At 43.2% G+C, this 24,497-nt stretch overlaps 1 protein-coding gene across 9 annotated transcripts in view; it reads left to right on the forward strand.

Annotated features, from left to right (window-relative positions):
- cntn1b (contactin 1b) overlaps window positions 1-24,497 on the forward strand; it is a 750,295-nt gene that overhangs the window by 411,798 nt on the left and 314,000 nt on the right. The window lies entirely within an intron of this gene.

A 24,497-nucleotide genomic window follows, 5' to 3' on the forward strand; every position in this document is an offset into this window, starting at 1 on the left:
CTCTGGTTGCAAGGTCCCCTTCAAACCACTGATAGAGCTTCACCCCTATTCGTTCACTGCTGCTGAGGCAAAATACTAGAACTTCATTCCTAACAGCACCTGGAGGTGGGTGGTGGTGGTGGTACACCCAAGTCCCAAGGTCAAAAGTGGCTATGGAAGGCAGCTCATCATCACTTCCTGCAGGGCCATTAGTTATGTGCAATAAATGCTGGCACAGTGGTTAGCACTGCTGCCTCACAGTGCCAGAGACCCGGGTTCAATTCCCGCCTCAGGTCACTGACTGTGTGGAGTTTGCACATTCTCCCCGTGTCTGCGTGGGTTTCCTCCCACAGTTCAAAGATGTGCAGGTCAGGTGAATTGGCTATGCTAAATTGCCCGTAGTGTTAGGTTAGGGGTATGGATGGGTTGCGCTTCGGCGGGGATTTGATGGGCCGAAGGGCCTGTTTCCACACTGTAAGTAATCTAATCTAATTTATTTTCAATTTGAGTTGAATGAAACATTACAGGCTGAAAGATTTTTCTCTTTGGGCTTGGTTCACTTCTGCATACACTAATATCTGCTTTATGACCTTTTTTCTGTTCTGTTCAGTCTTTGATTTTCAGATGGAATTTCTATTTCACTTTGTTATTTGCATAATTAAATTATTTAAATGCCTAATTAAGCATTGCTTTCCTTGGCTGCAGCAGTGATTTTTCAGACAAATCTTACTTTGTCTGAGCGCCAGGTTTTGAAGTAAGTAAACATTGCTCAATGAGACGTCTGTCATTGGTGTAACATAGATGTGGGAACCCAATCACTTCGGTCAGAATTGTCTGTAGTTGCAGGAATGTTGATAAGAATAGGTACAGTCAGAGGCAGGTTGAGCCCACATGAAATCTGCTTTATTGCCGAATTTTTACAGTGTGGAATCAGGCTTTTCAGTCCATCAAGCCCACACCAACCCTCTGAAGAGCATCCCACCAAGACCCCTGCAATTCCCATGGCTAATCCACCTAACCTACACATCCCTGGGCACGATGGGTAATTTAGCACGGCCATTCCATCAAATCTGCACACCTTCGGACTGTGGGAGGAAACCTGAGCACCCGGAGGAAACCCACACAGACACAGGGAGAATGTGCAAACTCCACACAGACAGTCACCTGATGCTGGAATCGATCCCAGGTCCTTGGTGCTGTGAGGCAGCAGTGCTAACCGCTGAGCCAGTGTGCTGCTCTGCTCTGAGTTTTAGGATTGCAAAATTTTGATTTTTTTAAAAAACAATTCTTTGCTGAAAAGAAGCTTGGTGTATCTTAACCCTGAACATTCCTGTGAAAATCCAGTGGATAAGTAAGATATATTTTCGTTATTTCAGGGAAGAGGCAAGATCAGCTTTCTTTAAATACTTGGCAAAGCAAGTTCATTATCACTAGAACTTGCTCACTTTGTGTTTTTGATTTTTTTTCTTTATATTGATTACAGACTATAGATCACTGCAAATGACATTGAGATTTCTTTCCCAGTGTAATACATGAGCTCCGCCCTCAGTGATTGTGTGGGCTCCACTCAATAGCAATGTTGGTAAGAGATTGAATTTGCCTCTTTAAGATAGCCATATGGGATCCAACATTTTGAAAAAGGGAAAGCAGAGCCATAGTTCACAATGGCGTTTTAACCATCAGACTCATGAACTCTCAAATTTTACCACAGTCCTAAAGAGAGAGTGAAAGTGAATATGTGCAGACTCACGGAATCCTGCAGTTCTGTTCTTGTGCAGTCATGTAGGACTGTTTGAGTGGCTTTGAAGCATTGTGATGTATGTGGTATAGCAGCACCCATCTGCCTCAACTCAACACCTTGTATCTTCTGTGAGATCATGCCGAGGAACCTCCACGTGTCACATTCCATTTATGACTTTTGGCAAGCCGGCTGTGCCTTTCTTGAAATGAGCAGAACGTTTATAAAGGCCAGCAGTAATGAAAGCCCATGTCCAAATCCAAAATGGCCGTCCTGACCCGAGCCAGTGGCAGCAACTGCTACACCTCCCATACTCAATTTCTCATTTGTGTGATAGAGCATTTTTTCTGCTTGACTGTAGAATCCCGTTGGGAGCAAATGCCACTTGTCTTGCTGCCGTGTGTGGCAGTGCTAAACTGCTAACATTACTTGTTGCTCAAATATTTAAGATTTGGAGATGCCAGTGTTGGATTGGGGTGTACAACATTAAAAATCACACAAGACCAGGTTATAGTCCAACAGGTTGAATTGGAAGAACTAGCTTTCGGAGTGGTGCTCCTGATGAAGGAACAGTACTCTGACAGCTAGTGCTTCCAAATAAGCCTGTTGGACTATAACCTGGTCTTGTGTGACTTTTAACCAAATATTTAAGACGCTAGTGCTGGTTTGAGCCCATCAATGTAGGCTATACGTCCCAAAGACTGGCAGATCCAGCAGCAAATCCCTTTGGCTTTTCCAATAATCAAACTCTGCTTACAAAGTGATGAATCAATTTGCTGGGTGATCTTCAGTGTGTGAAGAATTGTGCTGATAATCAATTTAGGACTGTTACTCAGCCTCACAATGTGGTGCATGTGTCTGTTGGCCCCGTTTCTTTTTCATTGCAGACGTAAGAACGTACGCATGCAGACAGGACTGTTTCAGCACAATAGCTGATAGCCATTTACTGGTTCATTTCTCAGGGCAATGCCAGAACCAATCAGCACCCACTTCTGCAGCTGAAGGCTTAAGTAAAACCTGGCACTTAACATAAGGCAGCATTAACTTTAACTTTGGTACAGGCGTGGAGAATGTGATCAGGGTGTCCTTGCCAACTAATCGGCATTTTTCTCTCATATGCAATAAATGTCATCTTTTTATGTTGCTATTTCTTGTGAATTTCCTAATGTGTTCAAGATGAAAAGGTTCAACAGAATGTGTCTTTTTTAAAGCAAAATTCAAGTCCTGCACCATCAAATGACCATTCCATGTAATTATGTCTTTGTCTAGATAAACAGATGAAATGCCATGATGCAGAGTAACTGTAGGAAGGTGGGGTCAAGATGAGAATGGTGCTGGAAAAGCACAGCAGGTCAGGCAGCATCCAAGGAGCAGGACAATTGACGTCGATTTTCCTGCTCCTCAGATGCTGCCTGACCTGCTGTGATTTTCCAGCACCACTGTTATCTTTACTCTGATCTCCAGAATCTGCAGTCCTCACTTTCACCTAACTGTAGGAAGCAACTACTTAAAGTGGGAAATATTAAAACTTCTTGAAGTAAATTGACAGATTCAAAGCTTGATATACAAAAAAAAAGGAATATTAAATTGAAGCAGGGTGTAGCAGACTAAGAGTCTATTGGTAATTAAAGGACCACACCATAATTGATACTTGTTTGACATAAATGCAATATTCATAACAAATTTAACACAGTTTCTTTAAAATTAAAAAGCTATGTGGCATTGTTCTCATGCATAGTTTCAACAGAGGGAGACTCTGCAGGTTCGATCTCATTGAACAACAATCCTGCTGTCACCTGAGGTGAGTGTGAGGTGAGAAGATGCAGACGTTTGAGATTAGAACTTTTGCATAATTAAATTGTCTGGATGAGAGCAGGAGCTGAGCACTCACTAGATTGGCACCAAGTAGACCACCTGCAACATTGCCTCACTTCCTGCACCACTGACACACTGCTGCCACAGTGTGTAACTTCTTTCAGATGAACTGACAGCACCTTCTAAAATCACGACCTTTACTCCCTGGAAGGCCAACCACCCACAATTCCCCTCGAAGCCTCTCACCATCTTGACTTCAAATTATCTTCACATTCTTTCACTGTCACTGGGTCAAAAACCCTTCAACATATTTGCTGTTGCTGGGTCAAAGCCCTTGAACGATCTTCCTAACAGCATTACAGTTGTCCTGACACCCCAACACGTGCTGGCCTTGCAGGCAGATGCCATCCCAAATCCCATTGAAGAAAAATAGCCAAAAAAAGTTGTATTTATCTCAAATCCAGAATAAACACACTGTCCATAATGGAGGGTGAATATACATCAGAGACTGAAAGAAAGCTAAACTTCACTTGTTTGAAACCAATTGGAGAGGAATTGGTTTGTAAATATTTTGAGAGTGGTAAAATGGAAACTTGGACCATCACCAAGTTCTTGCTTTGTTACAGACCTGGAGAGGAGAATGGCAATTTGCAAATCTGGCTCCAATTTTAATAGTAAAGCTAATAAGTGGAAAGTGAGAGAACATTTCCTCCTCAGGACTGCTTGTCCATCATCTCTGATCTTGGCTGTTTTAGCTCTGACTGGAGGGCTGGTTTGTCTTAAATTTCATCATGAATGAAAATGGTCTATGATGATTAAGATATCAAGAGGAAAGGCACAGTGTGAAAGATGAGAGGTAAAAATGCAAGGAGCACCTTTACTCATGAGAGTTACGTGTCCTTGGTGGGAGATAACCTCATAGGTGATAGAGAAAGGAACGAGATACCAAGACAGCAAGATGTGAAAGCACAGGTCCAAGCTCAGGAAAAACTATGTCATGTTCTGAGATCATGAAAGGCCCGATAGAAATACAAGTATGTCTTTTTTCTTCTCTTTGAAGATCTGAAAATAGTCCTTTGTTCCCCTTTGTGGAAACAGCAGTAGTGCCAAAAACTGGGTCTATTTAAGAAACAAATTGGACAGTTTCCTGGAAGGATGAGATCAACAGAGTTGAAAGATGTCCTTCATCCTTAGGATTAGACCTCACATTTGTGTGTCAAACTCTGGCACCTGGAGTCATCAGGAATTGTTTTTGCAATTGAATGAACTTGAGTTAGAATTAAGTATAATCAATGATTGGATAGAGTATTAAAGCATGTAGGGTACAATTTACTGAAGATGGTATTGTTGGGCTATGTCCAATAGTTCTTAGTTCAGATATCCCCAATGTTTCAGTGAGAGCAAGACAATGCCAGCACCACCAAGGGTTAACACTGGAGTGTTTGTGTTCCAAGTGCTATAATGTTACACTGCAGCAGGAGAAACAAGTCAGGGTTCAAATTGGTGCAAAGTGAATTTAGGACTGAAGCCAGACATTCCTCACAGAACGATAAAGACTTGAAATAGAGGTTAACATCTTCGTTTACCGAACAAATAGATATAGTGTATGGAGAGTGAGAAGTTGGCTGGTGAACTAAAGTACGGTTCATCCTCGACATGTCCTCTTAATGATTTGCGGGCCCTCCGTGTTAAACATTGTGTCAGAAAAGAGCACATGTACAGAGGAACCTCAATTATCCAAAGGACAAGGGCAGGGAGTATTTTGGTTTGTTGATCAAATTCCAGATATTCGAATGCCGGGTAACATCGTTTAGCCGAGCATTGTGACCTTGCGATCTTGTCGGATAATCAGAAATTCGGATAGTCGAATGTTGGATAGTCGAGGTACCTCTGTATTAACTGTGACCGAGATACTTTCCATTATTTTCCAAATCAGTTGCTCTTTGCTCCTGTACACAAGTTGTTAAATCTTTGCTGAGTGTTCTATAATCATTAGTTGAACCTGGTGATTAATTCCAAGATGTTCAGTTGAGAGTCTGGACAATGTGCACCTGGTATGGAGTGGAAAGCTTAGCAGTTTGCTAAGTGTGGGACTTTAATGAAGTACAGGAAGGAGGTGTCCCATTGCTTTTCCTAATGTACAGAAGTCTCTAAATAATCTGCTTGACTGCAACTGATATAGAGAAGGTCTACACATAGAAAGCACTAAAATCATAATATAGATATCTGAAGCAGTTATGTGTTGACAAAAATTGGACAAGTACAGAATGGTTACATTTCAGAAGGAGGTTGGATGTGTTTGGAGCACATAACATTTAGTCTTAAGTGGTATCAGCATTTAGTAGATACAATAAAATTGTGCTTAAGAATAGCATGAATTTCACGTGACTGATTAAATTAATGAATTGCATTTAAGGAGTTAGTTTGCGAACAATGCTGGGACATTGTGTTGCATCTGCGAAATATGGGGGCCAGAGTGATTGAGGACAAGCATGCCTGAAACAACTGTCTAAATATGCAGTAACTCTCACTCAGGATTGGTGTCTTAGAGGCTGAGTTGAAGACCTTATGTTATATTGAGGAGGGGGAGATAAATCAGGATTCTTTATTCCAGAAGATAAACACACCTCCCCTCTAGAATGGGGCAGTCCATTTCCATCTGTGATAAGGGACAAGTGGGTGAAACTATGAATGGGTTCTTGAGTTGGAGAATATATTTGTGCAATTATTTGAAGTTCTCATCCCTGTAAACAAGCAGATTAACCAGTACGCATTGATTTAGGATGCCTTTCAAATGGGGAGAGTACAAAAGAATGTGTTGGTATTAAGGGATTATGTCGTAAGGGAGGCGGGGTCGTGTAGCCAAAAGTATGAGCCCAAAAGGCTATGCTGCATGGGGCTAGGGTTGTAGACATCAGTTCAAGGCTGGTCAGGAAGTTGAAGTGGGAGGGTTGGATCAAATTGTCATGTCCACATGGGTGCCAATACCACAGGTGGAACTAGTGGGGGAAAAATCTGTACGGACAGTGTGAGGAGTCTGGCACCAAATTGAAGACAAGAACCTCGAAGGTTCTCTCAATTAATACCTGGCTCATGTGCCAATTGGCAGAATGGTGTATAATTGCAATGAAGATTGGTCTGTGAGAAGTAGGTTCCATTTTGTAAGGCATTGACCTCAGTACTGGGGCAAGTGGAGACTGTGTTGTTGAGTTGGCGTGTACCAGAACTCTGCTGAGACCATTGTTCCAGAAATCTGTACAATGCAGGAAATAGAAAGCAGTTTAAGATAAACAATGGGGTGAAGCACCAAGGATAAATGTAGCAAGTCAAGGCAGGAGAGCAAAAGAGTAATATGGGAAATGAAGATCAGAGAATGGCTGAAAAGGGCACACAGAATGAACCAGAAAATGCCCCAACATTATTACTTGATATTACAAAGATATCGAAAAGATAAAACTAAATGTTGTGCGTCTGAATGTGCATATCATTTATAACAAAACAAATTAAAACACACATTGAAGAAAATAAATATGATCTGAAAGGCTTTGCAGGGGTGACTGAGATTAGGTTCTGAATATTAAGGGATATATGACATTCAAGAAAAATAGGTATTTAGTTTAAGAGTTGAGGGTTAGCACTGTGAATTAAGGAAGGCATAGATATAATAATTAGCGATGATCTTGGTTCAGGAGGTAAGGGTATAGAATCGGGTAAGTGGAGATGAACAACAGCAAGGAAACAAAATCGCAGGAGTATAAAAATTGGCAGAACATGACTGAAAGGTACTTCAGAAATAAGAAATTGAGAAGAAAAAGACATGTACGCTATACTCTCTGTTTTCTGCAAGCCAGACAATCTTCTATCCTTACTGATATGGTAGCCCCGCACCATGAGATCCTACTTCACTCAAAAACCTTTTAATGGAACACTTTGTCAAATGTCTTCAGGAAATTGAAGTACAATACATCTCAAGTTCCCCTTTAGCCACACCATGTATCACTCCTTCAAAGAAGTCCAATAAGTTAATTTATGATAATTGCATTGCAAACCAGCTGACTGGGCAACTGAGCTAACTGACTCCCCTCCCCCTCCCCCCTCATTCAAGAAGGTAAGGGCAGGGTAAAAGGAAATTATAGGCTGGTTAATTTGATGTCTATCATGTGAAAGTGTTAGAATAAATCGTTCAGGAAGTCATAGCTGGATCGTGCTTAGGAGGAGGAAGCTTCACTGGACTTTGTTAAATTAATCCAAGGGTGTGGAGTTGAAATGTGCCACAGCCAATTCTTCAAAGTCAGTTCATGCACCATACAGGGACATCCGTTCCAGGTCTGAGCCAGCGGAGCCATCGAGGTGCATCACTGTGTCATTTCTTTCTAAATATAAACATTAGTAGTGTGACCCGATAAATGGACCCCTGCTGAGAAACCAAATAGTTTTTACTGTAGATTTAAAGAAACATTTTTGAAGCGTTGTCACGGCCCACATTTATTTTCACACCGCTCTGTTGAATGGCGTGTGGCAGGTATATATTGGTGCCAAAATGTGTCCAATGCCAACTCCGTTCCCATGGAGAGGAGCAAAGGTCAGAAGTCCTGCAAGGTCACCCAGAAGCTGATTGTTATTGTTGCTGCTCTTGCAGTATCACAGTAACCACTTGGGGAGAATAAGTTGGAGTCGTGAACGCATAGCCATTTCCTTCTGTAAACTCTGATCCTGCAGAAAGGAAAGCTCAGTTTCCCTTGCTCCTGTTTTATCGCTGAAAAACAGTTGAACAACAAGCATTTTCAACTTAAATGGTTGGAAATGGACTTGTGTGAGCTTAAACATGCACTTAAAACAAAATTTATTGCAGCCAAACTTGAACATTCTTCACAAAATATACTTCAGAGACCTGATTAATGGACTTTGCACTGAAAGGCTATTTTAAAAAAAGACTGAACGAATGGAAAAATATTATTTTTCTTTACTTTTCTACTTCCGTTGAAAGCCAGTAGCACACATCATGCACTTTGTAGCATGTTATTTTAACATGAATGTGAAGAGGAAGGATTTGGCTATAGACTAGTTACTTAAATCAAATTTAAATTATAGCCCAATTGGAAATTAAATTTCACATTCCATAAAATAACAAAATATACAGTCATAACCTTCATATTATACGGAAGCAGAGAGCGACTGAGCCGTGTTAACAAGGCAGGCTTGGAGGTGAACGAGCTGCAATTCAGTTCAGTTTTTTTGCAATATGGGTGGAGTGGGAAGTTGGTCATTATTGCTCCTCCTGATCATTCTTCAGTTTTCTGCCCATCCAACCCCACAGTCAGGAGACAGGTCTCAAATCCCAGGATGTCCGACACTCCTGTTCTTATCTGTCAGCCAGGGCTCTTTGATTGGACCAGGTTAACAGTGCCAATCAGAGAACTCTTATTCTGTGAGATCCACCAGGCTGACCTCATCTTAATCATGACAGAAGGCAAATGCAGTGTTGGCATTCCTTTCAAGAGGGTTATAATACAAGAGTAGGGATGTAAGTCTAAGGTTCTGGTCAGACCACATTTGAAATCTTGTAAGCAATTTAAGGCCCCATATCTGTGCTGGCATTGGAGGGGGTCCAGAGAATGACCCTGTGGATGAAGGTTTTGTTATATGAGGAGCAGTTGAGGGCTGTAGTCTGTAGTCAGATTTTAGAAGAATGAATGGGATCTGATTGAAACTTATAAACACTGAGAGGCCTGGATAGTGTGGACATGGTGGAGATGTTTTCACTCTTAGGGAAGATTAGGAGCAGGGCACAGCCTCAGAATGCAGGGATGACCTTCTGGAACTGAGATGAGGAGGAATTTATTCAGTTTGAGTATGGTGAACCTGTGGAGCTCATTGCTACAGCAGGCTGTGGAGGCCAAGTTATTGAGTGTATTTAAGACAGAGATAGACAGGTTCTTGATTAGTAGTGGAATCAAAGGTAATGAGGAGAAGGCGAAAGAATGAGGTTGAGAAACAATTGTCATGATCGAATGGTGGAGTGGACTCATTGGGCTGAATGGCCTAATTCAGCTCCTATATCTTATGGGTCTTCTGATAATATATAAAATTGTAAGAAGCATGTCTTGGGTGAATGAGGGTGTCCCCCCCCCCAGGATGGAAATGTCAAATACTAGGGAGCATAGGTTTAGGGTGAGAGGGGGAAAGTTTAAAGGAGATGTGTGAGGCTGTTTTTTGTTACACAGAGTGGTAGGTGTATGGAATGCCTTTATATAGCTCCCCACCTCCTCCAGCCCATGAACTCTGCTTCATTACAAGTCTGGTCTCTTGTGCATTTTCAATTTCCAAGACTGACCTATTGTGCTTTTTCAGTTTCCGTCGCTCCACTATTGGCATCCATGCCTTCAGCCACCTTGGCCCTGAGCTCTGCAACATCTTCCTGCCCTAAATGTCTCTATGACTCTAAACCTCTCTATGACTCTCTTCTCTGCAATGCTCCTTCAAAGCTACCTTTGGTCGAAGTTGCCAGCATCTATCCTCATGACTGCTGCTTTGGCAGCATCAAACATTCACATTCAAAATGTTCCCATTAAGTGCCTCAGGCAATTTTACTGAACTAAAAGGTACAAGATCAATACAAGCGATGGTTAAAATATCCACAAGTGTTTCACATAATGAGTTGTTTTTGAACCACAGTGAAGGTTAGGTGAGCCAACACAATGAGACTGTGCATTGGCAATGTCTGCAAAATGGGTACAATACGATATTTTCATGTCGATCTGCTAAGTACCAGTTGTGTCTTACAATAGATAACTTCAGGCTTTTAACGAGAAACTTGAAATAGTGCTAACACAAAAGCCTGAGCTTCATGAGCCAGACTGTACACAGAGTGAGGCCTCTCCTTAGCATTAGATTAGATTCCCTACAGTGTGGAAACAAGCCATTTGGCCCAACAAGTCCACACCAATCCTCTGAAGAGTAACCCACCCAGACCCATTCCTCTGCCCTATATTTACCCCTGACTAATACACCTATCACTATGGGCAATTTAACCTGGCTAATCCACCTGACCTGCACGTCTTTAGATTGTGGGAGGAAACCAGAGCACCCGGCGGAAACCCACACAGGCATAGGGAGAATGTTCAACTCCACACAGAGAGTCACCCAAGGCTGGAATTAAACCCAGGTCCCTGGTGCTGTGAGGCAGCAGTGCTAACCACTGAGCCACAGTGCCACCCATTAAGGGTGGGAACACACAAAACTTAGGAGGGGCCTAACTATAGATGTTGCTTGTGAAGATATGTTTCTCCACCTCCTGGCAACAATCTTGAGGCAAATTCCGCCCCCCCCCCCCCCCCCCCACCCCCACCCCATTCAACTTTGCCGCTGCCATTCACTGAGAATGATTTCCAACATGGGAGGACCTGAAGACAGAGGGAAAGTCAAATTACTGTCAACTGAGAGGTAGAAAAAGTGCTGTCTGTCTGTAGTCTGTTGCTGCATTAGTTGTTTTTTGTAATTCATAGTGAATTACCAAGTTCAGGATTTAAACTGTCCGCCAGGTAGTGCAGAAGACTAGACACTCACCCTTCACCTCTGGAATTTTGAGTTCAAATCCAGAACACATTGAAGGGCTGAAAATCTTTGTCAAGTACCTTATCAGACTTTCCTTACCAAGCAATAATGGTTAGCAGTGGGGTTGGGACAGAGTGTCATAGAAAAATAGAAAATAAGGACAGGAGTAGACCATTCAGCCCTTTGAGTTTTCTCTGCCATTCAGAATTGATCTTGGCTGTTTATCCGGCTCAAGACCCGCTTCCCCCTGTGATCCCTTTAACCTAGTCATAGAACAGCAACTATATGGGTTTGGAAAATGTGAGACTGCTGCATTGAGATAGCAGCCATTTAGCTCCTTGAAACCGTTCCGCCATTTGATGAGAGGGAAGGCACTGGTGTAGTGGGAATGTCGCTGGATCAGTAATCCAGAACTCCAGGCCAGTGTTTTAGGGACATTGATTCAATTCCTACCAGGGATATATGATAAAATTTGAGTCCAATAAAAAGGTGCACTAAAAAAGGTGGCCTGATGGTGACTGTCAATTGTCATTTTTAAAAACGTGTGGTTCACGATTGCCATTTAGAGAGGGGAATGTGTCATCTTTAGATAGTCTGGCCTACGTGTAGCCCCAAACCTGCAGTTATGTGGTTGACTCTTAACTGCCCTCTGGGCAATCCTCATCCCATGAATGAAGTTTGAAAAAAATATCATGGATGATCTACAACCAAACTCTTACATTCTAATTCTACCTTAAAGTATCAGAAATCCATCAATCTCAGGTTTAATATTAATGCTTGATCTGAAGTCCCAGTTTCAGCTTATGGCAGAGAAAGTCGCAAACTCTGTCGAGAAACGTTTGATCATTTTGCTGGTGCTCATTTGGGGAAACATTGATAGTGAGGAGCGAAGGGATCTTTATCTGTCAAACCACAGTTGTGCCCGACTTGCAGTATCACGAGCTGAAACAAAAACTTGTCATTTCCAAGAATTAACATACTTCAGCTCGATGAGTATTAGTGGCAAAATTATACACAAAGGAAGAAATACTCTGACCACAGATTTTTTTGAGAATGCTAGATTTCACTTTAAAGCTGATCTGTAGAGCTTAAAAGGAATAATCTTTTACAACACAGTAGTTAAGATATGCTTTCATATGGAATTATAGTGATTTAGTACATATTATAGGATTCAGGCAGCTTCTATCCAGGATAGTCTGCACAGTGTACTTAGCTTGGGATTTGCAAAATTGAGCGGTTTGGGTTGCTCTAAAATAACCTTTTGAAATTGGGAATTGGATGGACACTCCACTTTTCTGCTACCATTCACTGAGAATAATCAGTGCCATTGTTTCTTTAATTACCTTGGGAAAAAGTCATAGAACCATGGAATCCCTCCACTGTGGAGCAGGCCATTCGGCTCATCAAGCCTAAACTGACCCTTCAGAGAGCATCCCACCCAGATCCATCCCCTTACCCTATTCCTGCATTTCCCATGGCTAATGCACCTAGCCTGGACATCTCTGGACGCTACAGGTAATTGAGCATGGCCAATCCACCTAACCTGCGCACTTTGGACTGAGGGGGGGAAACCCACACAGACACAGGGAGCATGTGCACACTCCATGTAGGCAGTCACCCGAGGCTGGAATCGAATCTGGGTCCCTGGAGTTGTGAGGCATCAGTGCTAACCACTGAGACATCGTGCCACCCCAAGCTGTAATAAGAAATAAAGATTTGCATTTGTGTAGTGCCTTCAGAACATCCCAAAGTGCTTTACAGCCAATGAAATAACTCTGAATTTGATTTGCTGTTGCCAATTACACACAGCAAGCTCCCACAATAGGGGATCTTTTCATTTTAGGTATTGGTTGAGAGATGAATGATAGTCTGAAGAGAGGTCTCTGGCTTTTTTTCTTCATGGGATCTTTCTCACCTCGCTAGGAGAGCAGAGGCAGCCTTGGTTTGACTATCTCATACAACAAAAAGCACCTCAGGCATTGAGGACAACTTCAATTTTGAAGTAAACTGTCAGTCTGGAAATTTATGCTGTAGTCTCTGGCATGACTTGACCACACAATAACTCGATTGAAACACAGACACAACTGACTCCATGACTTTATTTAGATAATATTCACTCTTACTCATGGAGAAGAACTGCCAGGAAGGTGTGCAGAAAACAAGAAGCCATTTTCTAACAAGGTGGAATGAAGGGAGTCAGGATTTTCATTTTGTTGGCAGTTTCTTTGTTTGGTCTTCAGGTTAACAACAGGGAGATGTCTGGATTTTATTTCGGAAGCGTAGTAATGCTTTCCTCACTAATCGCAGAACATGAAAACATGGCGGTTCCAGGTGGAACACACCAAGAATTCTGATTCAAATATAAATACTTACTGTTCTCACTGAGATTATTAATTTACTTCCCAATTACAAGGTACAGCCTACAGTGGTGTCACACTGACTCTGAAATTGCACATTTCTTTATTGTTTAATATACTCGACAAGATCCCCTTAATGATGAACCACTCGTGTTGCTAATGCATTGTCATAGAATCCCTCCAGTGTGGAAACAGGCCTTTCAGCCCAACAAGTCCGCGCTGACCCTCTGAACAGTAACCCACCCAGACCCATTACCCTACATTTACCCCGACTAATGTACCGAAACACTATGGGCAATTTAGCGTGGTCAATTCATCTAACCTGCACATCTTTGGACTGTGGGTGGAAACCCACACAGACACGGGTAGAACATGCACACTCTGCAGAGACAGTCACCCAAGCCTGGAATCGAACCCACGTCCCTGGCACTGTGAGGCAGCAGTGCCAACTGCTGAGCCACCTGCAGTGTTGAAACAGCTGGCTTCACTAGTTGAGTCTAACTTTTAAGGCATCTTATCCTGCCAGTGTAATCTCAGGTATGCTGGCCAGTTCTCTGAATTAGAGTGACTGCCTTGGAGTATTCTAGGAGTATGCATGGTCTATAGTGAGAAATGATCTGATCAGGGTAACCTTTATGTTGCAGGATGGCTTCAATGTGTAACTCTTCCAGCATCAACCTTGTGCAGAAAACATGTCATTTAGGCCCTATTTGCCAGGCTGCCAATGAGGGAAATTGATATTATAATGCTTAGAACTGTAGGTATCCCAAAGTGAAGTTAGACTTGTGGATTTTTGAACTAGAATATAGAGTATTTCATTGCCAATAAGATGCCAGGTATATAACCTGCATATTCCAAAGACTGGCAGGTCGTCTTAAATGGTATATCCCTTTGCCTGCTCGCAGCAAGCAAGTTACTCCCCATCGTCGAAAAGTGTGGCACTGGAAAGGCCTAGCAGGTCAGGCAGCACCTGAGAGCAGGAGAGTTGGGCATTAGCCTTTCATCAGACCCCTTCTCCCCTCCACATTCCTGATGAAGGGCTTATGCCCAAAATGTCGACTCTCCTCCTCCTCGGATGCTGCCTGACCTGCTGTGCTTTTCCAGCACCACATTTTTCGACTCTCACTCTCCAGCATCTGCAGTCCTCACTTTCTCTGAGATACTCACCAGCCCATGCTTGCAAATCTCAATAAGCAGTGTCCAACTGGAGCTGTGATTCTGTAAGTAGACAGCTTGCAATGCTGAATGTGAGAGGAATTATGCTGATAACCAATTTAGAAATGTCAATCAGCTTACATATACTGGAGGCTACTTAAATTTATGCACAGAATCCTGTTTATTGCATGTAGAATGTGTTCATACATTCTGCCTGTTTCCACTCCACAAAATAGGTGGTAGCTATTCACTGATGCATCTCTTGGGGCAATGCTCTGACTAATCAAAGTCAACTTGCCTGGTTTAAAATGTAAACAAAGCTTGGCAGTCAGTCATTATTAACTGGTGCATTCTGCATGCCAACATCCTTCCCAATCAGTTTCCACTCTCCAAGCAATCCTCATTCTCCTCTCAGTCGGGATAAATGGTAGCTTTCTCCTTTATTGGTATTCTTGTGAATTGTCCTGATGAATGCAGGGTGGAAGATCTTGTCAAAATGTGTCTTTTTCAGGAGTGCGCTGCCAGAATTCCTTCTGTTGGTGGGCCCCAGTTGTCAGCACGAGCAAACAAGCAGTCTCATGAAGTTTGGACTTCATTCAATGCTGCTTTTTAAATTCAGTCACTTTAATGATATATAATTTTCCTCATTAGATGCAGGATTTTGTTCTGCTTCTGCCACAGCAAGTATCACAAAATTAAAATTCAGAGCTCCTGCATTCGTAACTTGATGTCTGGTTCTTGTGTTTGAAATGATGTGAAAAGGAAATTGAAAGAGGAACAATTGAAGGACCTAAATTCATTTTTACTCCTATTGGAAATGATCTGTGATTGACGAGAGGCCTGAGAGGACTGAAGTCAATTTGCTGTTAGGTTCCATCAGAATAAATAGGGTGTGCTGTGTAGGTACCAAATCCAGCACACCCGGAAAGCCTAGAGATAGTGTCTGGATATAAACGTGTGTCTGAGGGGGAATGGGACAGCACCGGCCCACGGTCACTTTCTTGACCTGGATGAGCAGTCTGGCTCCACAAAAGAGAAATCTTTTCAAAGTTGTAGGCAACTTCCTTCAGGGACCTCAAACCTCAAATGGCTCTGCTGGTTAGGTTGTTTGAGACCCAAAACTCCCTGCTAAGGATCCAAATAGTTGACTGAGTTCATTCTGGAATAAGCACCCAACACAAAAGGTCCCAGTCGTCAAATCTCAGGTTGACAGGACAAACTTGAAGCCTCAGATTAACCCTAAGATAAGTGAGCAAACTTTAATGGGGGCTACTTCTTACTGTGAGAAAGTGAGGACTGCAGATGCTGAAGAGCCGGAGTCGAAAGGTGTGGCGCTGGAAAAGCACAGCCAGTCAGGCAACATCCGAGGAGCAGGAGAGTCGATGTTTTGGGCTTCAGCCCTTCATCTACATGTGCTTGGACTTTCTATGTCTAGCAGTATTCTTTCAGTTTATTCTTCAACTTCTGCCCAGTACCTACTACTCAATATTCCTGACACAAGCCCCTTCAGCACCAGTCTGAGTACCCATTCCTCAAGCAAGTAGCTTTTAGACCCAAACATTTGATTCAACAATGTTAGATTTAGATTCACAGTTGATGAATCCATGTTATTGGGTCTGACAAAGTGGCCTGTAACTTCAGCATTGCAGCTTCGGTTTGACTATTGAAGTTTTCTAAGGATGAGAAGGAAAACACAACCCAGTTTGCCTGGATTACTTTGTGTTGTGTGTGGAAGATACCTGTGGTATCATTTTAGATGTGGCCATTGTTTGCTGAATTCCATTTTCTAAAAAATTAATTTTCAGCACCTCAATCAGTCTAATTAGCTTCCTATGATTCGAGTGTGCTATCATCCAATTGCACTTAATCAGAACACAAATTTTAAATGGCACTTTCATTACCTTTATAAACATGCCGGCACAAGGTCTTTATTCAATAGTAACTGTGAGAGTTAACAAAGTATTAATGTCTAACTTCTTACTTGTGGTTCACTCAAAGAAATTTCTAGAGATCCTAAACTTTCAACATGAGAGGGTATGAAATGCTGCTGAACTTCTGCTTCTTGATGAGTGATCAGATAGAGGTTTCTGTTAACAGCATAAGACTCACAAAGATCAGCTCAAATCATTCTTTGTGGACCATAACAAATTCCGATTTAATTTGATGCCAAAGCAATAATTAAATCATGGATGATTTGTGAAAGTGTAATTTGAGCTCTAAACAGTTCAGGCTGATGTTGGTATGTGTTGTGTATCAATGCATTTGTGCTTATACTAAATGCCTGTTTGGCTTTGAGTGGCTCTGCATTTGCAAATATGTTTGTCTCCTGTGATTGTGTGTATTGGTGTGTATGTATGTGCGTGAATGAGTGTGTGTGTGTGTTTGCTTGTGCAGGGATGCAGAGGCAAAAGAAAACTGGTCTTATTTTATAGAGTGAATCATTTACATAGCAGCAGCTGTCAGCACAGATCACTTTCAACCAATCTTGCCAAACTTCAGCCTGAACTTGGGAGCCCTCAGTTACCATGGTGAGCGGAATGGGAGGATAGAATTCATAAAACCTTAAAGACACTTCAGCGATGTAGCAAAGGTTTCTACACTGTGAAGACAAAAGCACCTACTGAAGAGATCACTCTTGGGATTAGTCTACATGGGCGTGGGTTTCTTTTGAAAGTTTTAAAAGAGCTACAAGCAGAGCATTTAATCACGATAACAACATGAGTGCATGAGAATATAATGGGGTGAGGTGTGCACTGCCTGTACTTAGAGATGAGATTAGAAATCTATTTGACTGAGAGTTGTCCCCTGTCTTGTATTTGTGACCCCTTGCTTGGTTTCAGTTCCCTCTCTTTTCTGGATGCAACAATGCTGCTTATTTATTGGTCTAGTCTCCAGGCCACTTCTCCCCATTTCCCTTCATGGTCAGTAGTGACTGACCACTCTCTGAAGCTTTCGGACTCCTGATTTCCCACTGTCCCTACATCCTGTCGCCTGCTTCCCTCTCGTGCGTCAGTGGCTTTATTGAGATGCCCAGGAGTGACAATGTCTGTACCACTCTGCGGAACTGTGATAGCTCATGTTCATGAGTCCGGGATTGCTGGGCAGTGTGGCTGCTGGTTCTGTGGAAGAATTTGCTTGTAAGACCATCAAAGCCTCTTGGTGTGTGCAGTCAACATGTACAACTACGCTCCAGCTATTTTAATTTCACCTTTTCTAAAAAAATGATTCTTGAGCTGATCTTGTTTGCTCTCTGATTATGTTGATTCAGATTTCTGTGAAGGTCAGTTATGTTATCACCTTTTAACGAATCTCAGGTAAATTTCTAAATACCCCATTTGTTGAAGAAATAAGAACCCATTTTGTGAACTACTGTAGACAAGAAAGCCACCATCAGATGTCATAAATGACATCTAATGTCACTCATACATAGGATCCAAAACCATAGAAAATAGGGAGCAGTCACATCCTGCCAGCCAAATGGAGGTGGAGAATGGCGTAACTTGTCTGTTGGGAGTAGGGTTTGAGCAATCAAGGAGGGGAGCTTGAGTCAGGAAGCTTTCAACTTGCTAGGCCCACACTCTGTGAAGTGCTCCAGTACATAATCTTTGCCTCAGGGAGGTAGATCCAGACCTACCAAGCCTAGCAGCAGAGCATTGACAGCCTCTGAGCTGGGCTAAGCTGGTATGAAGGTCTGTCTAGCTTCTCCACCCCTCCCCCTACCTACTCACCACCCCCTCCCCCCATGGCCTCTTATACTTCCAATGCCAGTTCAAAGCCCTTTCACCCAGCATATGTACGTTGACAATGAGCCGTGGAATAGCAATGGAAAGTATGGAACAGTTGAGAGAGAGAGAGAGAGAAAAAAAACCAACACCCATTCACAAATATTCCTTCTTAAATAAACCACGGATTTTACAATTGTCTGCAAGTGTCAATCAGACAGACCAACAGAGGCTTCAAGAACCCGAGACATCTTAATCTTGTCCAAGTAAACATTGGGAGATTGACGAAAGAGATCACAGAAAGACAAACTTATTAGAACCACTTAAAGGTGTCAATCAAAGCAAAATCAACAATTTACTTCCGCTGTCAAAACAGAATCCCATACTGAGCGAATGTTTTTATTGCAACTGGGATCACAATGAGGCATCTGCTGCAAGGCTGGGAGTGTTACAATTGGCCATAGAACTGGCATGCTTAAGATCCACCCAATGAGTGTCCAGCAGCCTGGTCATCAAACAATGCACAGTCCTGTTCATGGTTGATCCTGCCTTAGCACAGCGCTTGCTGTGAATTGCAGTGTTGTGTGTCTCCATGAGCAGTAGACAATAGACAATAGGTGCAGGAGTAGGCCATTCTGCCCTTTGAGCCTACACCACCATTCAGTCTGATCAAGGCTGATCATCCTTAATCAGTATCCTGTTCCTGCCTTATCTCCTCTTCCTGTAGCTGGCCTCAATGTTTACTGGATGGCAAAGGGACAAATGGATTAAAAAAAAGTGAAAAATTCACACCAACCTGAAGATATAGCATTATTATTTCAATTGCCTTTGAAGGAGGTAGATGGTTTTAAAGATTTAGATAGATTTGTTTTTGGAGAGAGAATTGGCCTGAGTCCTTCATTTCCAATGTTCAACTATTGTTGTAGCAAATACATATTTATGACATAAAGGCAATCACGAACTGCTGAGATTTATATTCTATTGCAAAAATATCAAATGTTGTTGCACTCTGTTTATTAAGGAATGGCACTGCCAAAAGTTCTTGCCTGTAAACATGGCTGGTTTCTGGGAATCTCAGACTCCTGCAGACCAAGCTTGCGAGAGATGTCTATGCACATTAAAAATTGCACCCTTGAAATTGTTTAAAACCAGTGCACATGAAAAAATAGTGGTTGTCATTTTTGGCACAGACACATCGGCTTTGCTGAGAGAATCTCTATGATTCATATCCCTTCTTCATAAATCTTCAGAGAAGTCTGCAACTTCTCAATCAGCCATTTGTTGCAATGTCTTCCATATCCTGGATTTAGGTAGACCCTTTCATAAAGGGCGGAAAACCATTTGACAGCCAGTTGGATGCTTTTGAAGTCACTGTTTTAACGTCATTTCCACACAGTGTTTTTGCAAATGGAATTGTGACAATGGCTCATTACTTTTCCGATACTAGTTGAGGGATAAGTACTGACTGGGAGGCTGGAAGGGTTCCTTGGCACTCAGTGAAATAGTGCACTAGCATCACCTACATTTCTCTGAGAGGTAAAAGACGCTGCTGTTTACCAGCTCATCAAAAGGTCAGCATCTCTGACAATGCAGCACACCGTCAGGAATGCACTGGAGTGTAAGGCTTTTTTTAAAAAAATCAAGTAAATCAAGTGACCTTGAATGCACAGAGGCATTAGTCCTAACCCTCTGAGCTATGGCTAGCACAGCTTTCAACAGAGCCCAGTTGAAAACTTAAGTAACAAGTGGTACAAAATATTGTGTACTTCTGTTTCTCCACTCCATCATCCCTTCTTCTTTGTCTCGAGATCTTCGCTTTTATTCTCCACAGTTGCATCTCTAGTTTGCTGCTGCTTTGCACAGTTTAATGTCCATATTTGGAGAAAGAAGACAGTCATATATATTTCTGCCTCATTCGTTCCCATGATTGGCAATTAACATTGAACTGGTTCTCAGGGCTGGCAGGAGTTGTGTTGGTGAGGTGTGCCCTGGTTTCATTGTTAATGTGCCAACTGCTTCATGCGTTTCACAACAAGCTTTATGGAACAGAAGACGGAATGCCAGACAATTAGTGGCCTCAAATAGCCGAGTCACTGGTGTGTGGTTAGGAGGCTGGAGTTAATTACTACAAGATAATTAATCTAAAACGTACATTGTTCACTGAGCATTTGAGTGGATATTAATCATCATACAAACATGATATTTATTATTCTGGATCTGCTAGAACATATTACATACAAAACAGGGGCAAATGTAGACCTTTTGGTCTCTCAAGCCCGTTTTGCATCTGTTTAAGTTCTGAATTTCACGTTACCATTTCCCCCGAGCCCCATCATTCCTCTGCCTAACAAGGACCTACTACCTCAGTTTTAAGAGTATTCAGTATCTCAGCCTCCACATTTGGGGCAATGTTGTGCAATCCCCTGAGCAGAAAAAAAGCCTCCTCTTCTCTGTCCTTATAGGGTGAGCCCAAGCTTTAAAATGTGCCCTTTACATTCTGGGCTGACCCATAACTTCAGGATCTTTCTTGAATCAAATCAACCCTCACCTTTGCTAAAGTCCAGAGGATGCTAGCCCAGTCCGTCGAACCTTTCCTCATAAGACAAACCTGCTCATTCAAGATATCCATCTTGTAACCTTCCTGTGAGCTGACTCCTGTTCACTTCCATCCTTCCTTCAAAAAGGAGGGAAAAACTGTAGACACCCTTCCAGATGTAGGCTGGAATCTAATAGGGATCTGAGCAATGTGGGCGATGGTGAGATTTGTGGGAGAATCAGACCAGAAGCCCAGTAATGTATTTCTTGATGTTAGGAGCAAATGGCTCCATCTTTTATGCTGTTTATCAGTCGTGTGGTGAGATTCCCACTCAGCAATGACATGTTGCCAATTATGAGGCGATTGTAGTTTGTTAAATGCCTTGGTACCTCATTAATACTCAATTTTCTATCTTCTCAAACACACCAACAAGCTAGACATTGAGAAAGCTTGACATGGAAACCAGAGAAGGTACCCGGAAGAATTCAGCTCACTGCTTGTTTTGAAGGTGGGCAGTGTATGACCACACCTGGCATGGTCACATTAGATGCCGTGGCCTGGGAGGGTGGGTAGGGGGAGAAGACGGACAGGTGCAAGCTCAAATAGATTGGTTGGGTAGGAACCTGAAGAGTTATGAAACCACTAGGGCTCTCTGGAAGGGCTACCAGGAAAGGGGTCTCATCTACACATTGAGGCAGAGGCTGGAAGGCACTGTCCAAGAAGCACTCACTGTCACTTTGCTGCCGTCATAGAGGGAGAAGGGAAATTGTGACTTTGGAAGATCCAGCAGATCCCCTCCACTTCCTGCACCATTGTCCTTGAACCCCACACCCCCCAACACAGCAAGGACAGAACCCTCCGTGGTCCTTATCTTCCACTCCTCCAACCTCTGCATTGATCAATTGATCAATTGCTCTGCCATTTCTGCCACGTCCAAACAGACCCCACCAGCCAAGGTATATTTCCCTCCCTACCCCCATCAGAGTTCCAGAGATACCATTCCCTCCACGACTCCCTTGTCAGGTCCACACCGCCCACCAGCCCACACCACTCCTCTCACCTCTGTCCAAGCTTCCTAAGGATCCTTCCACATCTGACAAAAATGTACCTGTACCTCCACCAATGTCATCTGCTATATCCGTTGCACCCGATGTGGTCCCCTGTACATCGAGGAGACAGGACGCCTTCTTGCGGACCGTTTCAGAGAACATCTCTGGGACACCCACACCAACCAATCCCACCACTCCGTGGCTGAATACCGCCAAACCCTTGCCACCCAACGCCTGGAGGAGGAACACCTCATATTCCGCCTTGGGACCCCGCAACCACATGGGATCAATGTGGATCTCAACAATTCCCCTCCCCCCACATTATCCCAGTCCCAAGCCTCCAACTAGGCACCGCCCTCCTGACCTGTCCATCACCTTTCCCATCTATCTGCTCCATCCTCCTCTTCAACCCAGCACCTTCTGAGCATAAAAGGTACAGTTAGTAAGTTTGCAGATGACACCAAAATTGGAGGTATAGTGGACAGCAAAGAGGGTTACCTCAGATTACAACAGGATCTGGACCAGATGGGCCAATGGACTGAGAAGTGGCAGATGGCGTTTAATTCAGATAAATGCGAGGTGCTGCATTTTGGGAAAGCAAATCTTAGCAGGACATATACACTTAATGGTAAGGTCCAAGGGAGTGTTGCTGAACAAAGAGACCTTGGAGTGTAGGTTCATAGCTCCTTGAACGTGGAGTCGCAGGTAGATAGGATAGTGAAGAAGACTGTTGGTATGCTTTCCTTTATTGGTCAGAGTATTGAGTACTCTGGGTTGGGAGGTTGGGAGGTCATGTTGTGGCTATACAGGACATTGGTTAGGCCACTGTTGGAATATTGCGTGCAGTTCTGGTCTCCTTCCTATCAGAAAGATGTTGTGAAACTTGAAAGGGTTCAGAAAAGATTTACAAGGATATTGCCAGGGTTGGAGGGTTTGAGCTATAGGGAGAGGTTGAATAGGCTGGGGCTGTTTTCCCTGGAGTGTCGGAGGCTGAGGGGTGACCTTATTAGAGGTTTATGAGGGGCATGGATAGGGTAAACAGGCAAAGTCTTTTCCCTGGGGTCAGGGAGTCCAGAACTAGGGGGCATAGGTTTAGGGTGAGAGGGGAAAGATATAAAAGAGACTTACAAGGCAACTTTTTCATGCAGATGGTGGTACGTGTATGGAATGAGCTGCCAGAGGAAGTGGTGAAGGCTGGTACAATTGCAACATTTAAGAGGCATTTGGATGGGTATATGAACAGGAAGGGTTTGGAGGGATATGGACCAGGTGCTGACAGGTGGGACGAGATTGAGTTGGGATATCTGGTCGGCATGGATGGGTTGGACTGAAGGGTCTGTTTCCATGCTGTACATCTCTATGACTCTATGACCTTCTCCCTCACCTTCATTTACCTTTCGCATTCCCAGCTATCTTTCCCCCAACCTCACCCCTCTTGCCAATTATCTCTCAGGCCACCCCCCCCCCCCCCCAAACCCCGGCCCATAAGCTTCATTCCTGACGAAGGGCTTATGCCCGAAACATCGATTCTCCTGCTCCTCGGATCCTGCCTGACCTGCTGTGCTTTTCCAGCACCACACTGTCGACTCTGATCTCCAGCATCTGCACTCCTCACTTTCTCCTAGCGGGGAGTATAGGAGTTGGGACTTTATGTTGGAATTTTAGAGGATGTTGGTGAGGTCTCTTCTGGTCAGTTCTGGTTGCCCTGTTATAGGGAGGATATTATTAAGCTGGAAAGGGTTCCGAAAAGATTTATCAGGATGTTGCCGGGAATGGAGGGTTTGAGTTATGGGAAGAGGTTAGATAGGCTGGGACTTTTTCGCTGAAGTGTAGGAGGTTGAGGGGCGACCTTATAAAGGTTTATAAAATCATGAAAGTTATAGATAAGGTGCGTAGCAGGTGTCTTTTCCCTCGGGTGGGGGATTTCAAGACTAGGGGGCATATTTTTAAGGTGAGGGAAGAAAGATTTTAAAAAGGAATGAGGGCAAGTATTTTTTACACAGGGCGGTTCGTGTGTGGAATGAACTTCGAGGAAGTGATTGATGCAGGTGCAGTTACAACGACAAAAGACATTTGGATGAGTTCCTGCTGAAGGAATGTTTGGAGGGATATGGGCCAAGCGCAGGCAGGTGGGAGTAGTATGGTTTTGGGGATTATGGTTGGCATGGACCAGTTGGACCAAGGGGTCTGTGTCTGTTCTGTTTGACTCTACTGTTGTAGTAATTGTGCCAAATCTAACTTGATGTAGTCTTCTCTGCGTTCTCACACATTTCTGAACATGGTGAAACTTCCCAATCCTCCTGCATTGGGTAGAGGTCGAGCAGAATGGGTGATTTGTTTCCTGAGAATTGCTGGCCCTGGAGAAATAGGTCATTTCTTCTGGAGTAATTTGTGTATGTGCAGCATCGGACTTGTTGTGGCTTGCAAAGTGTCAGAGTCCAATTGGAATATTTCCTGACATCACTGGTGGTGAGCTTGATGGGGACAATGAAAATAACCAAGGAAACTTTGCCCTGGCACATGGACTTAACGGGGAAGGGAAAGAGAGAGAAACAGGCAAAGTGGGGACGGGAAAGAAACACAAACTGGGGA

Source organism: Chiloscyllium punctatum, chromosome 32 (assembly GCF_047496795.1).
Source record: "Chiloscyllium punctatum isolate Juve2018m chromosome 32, sChiPun1.3, whole genome shotgun sequence".
In the NCBI taxonomy this organism is placed as follows: domain Eukaryota; kingdom Metazoa; phylum Chordata; class Chondrichthyes; order Orectolobiformes; family Hemiscylliidae; genus Chiloscyllium; species Chiloscyllium punctatum.